Genomic DNA, 1,650 nt, shown 5'->3' with positions numbered 1-1,650 from the left:
TTTACTCCCTCAAAGCCTACACGAGGCTTTTTTTTTTTTTAATAACCTGGAGTCCTCTATATCTATGGGAGTAGAGGAGTGGCCCAAGGGGTGGCTCTGGGCTCTAAAAATCTTCCTCTGGCCCTGGTACATCATTTCCCAGGTGAGTGAGCCTCAGGCTTCCCAGATGCCAGGACTGCAAACCCCTGCGTAGAGATAGTGGCTTGGAAATAAACACAACAATATCATCTGAATTGCACTTTCAATGTTTGTAAGGGGCAGAGGGATCACTGATTCGTACTTAGGCTCCAGAGTATTCTTGTTGTTCAGTCGCTAAGTCATATCTGACTCTTTGTGACCCTATGAACTGCAGCACGCCAGGATTCCCTGTCATTTATCATCTCCCAGAGTTTGCTCAAGCTCATGTCCATTGAGTCCATGATGTCATCCAACCATCTCATCCTGTGTTGTCCCCTTCTCCTCCTGCTTTCCATCTTTCCTAGCTTCAGGGTCTTTTCCAATGAGTCGGCTCTCCGCATCAGGTGGCCAGAGTATTGGCACTTCAGCTTTAGCATCAGTCCTTCCAATGAATATTCAAGATTGATTTCCTTTAGGATTGACTGGCTTGATATCCTTGGTGTTCAAGGGACTCTCAAGAGTCTTCTTCAGCACCACAGTTCAAAAGCATCAATTCTTCGGTGCTCAGCCTTTTTTATGATCCGACTCTCATCATCTGAATTGCATTTCCAATGTTTGCAAGGGGCAGAGGGATCACTGTTTTGTACTTAGGTTCCAGAGGACAGAAACTGTTAATTTGTGTGTTGCTGCACCATGATTTGTTATAGGAATTACACGTGCTACCACTGCTTTCCTGTTCCCTGATATTTCCCTAAATTTCAGTTTCTTGTAGTTTATACTCATCAACGGGTTTCCCAGGTGGCGCTAGTGATAAAGATCCCTCCTGCCAATGCAGGACACATAAGAGACGCAGTTTTGATCCCTGTATTGGGAAGATCCCCTGGAAGAGGGCATGGTAACCCACTCCAGTATTCTTGCCTGGAGAATACCATGGACAGAGGAGCCTGGTGGGCTACAGTCCATAGGATCATAAAGAGTCAGACATGACTGAAGCAACTTAGAGCACATGTACACACTCACCAACTTTATCATCATCAGTTACATAACATTGACCATAGGCTCCATTCTAAACCTATTACAGACAATCATTTGTTCATTCACTCATTGGTTTAGTCTTCACAAAAACCTTATAATTACCCTTCAGATGAGGAAACAGAGTCAGAGAGGCACAGCAAGGGTATTTGGCTTGCCCAAGGCCACACACTGGAATTCAAACCCAGGCAGCCTAATTTTAGAACTGTAGGGAAAACCACTAGACCACTCAGGTATGACCTAAATCAAATCCCTTATGATTATACAGTGGAAGTGAGAAATAGATTTAAGGGACTAGATCTGATAGAGTGCCTGATGAACTATGGAATGAGGTTCGTGACACTGTACAGGAGACAGGGATCAAGACCATCCCCATGGAAAAGAAATGCAAAAAAGCAAAATGGCTGTCTGAGGAGGCCTTACAAATAGCCCTGAAAAGAAGAGAAGTGAAAAACAAAGGAGGAAAGGAAAGATATAAGCATCTGAATGCAGAGTTCCAAA

This window comes from Bison bison, unplaced genomic scaffold (assembly GCF_000754665.1).
Source record: "Bison bison bison isolate TAMUID 2011002044 unplaced genomic scaffold, Bison_UMD1.0 scf7180017864370, whole genome shotgun sequence".
Classification (NCBI taxonomy): Eukaryota; Metazoa; Chordata; class Mammalia; order Artiodactyla; family Bovidae; genus Bison; species Bison bison.
The sequence above is the reverse complement of the archived record's forward strand: the minus strand, read 5'-3'. Positions refer to the sequence as shown.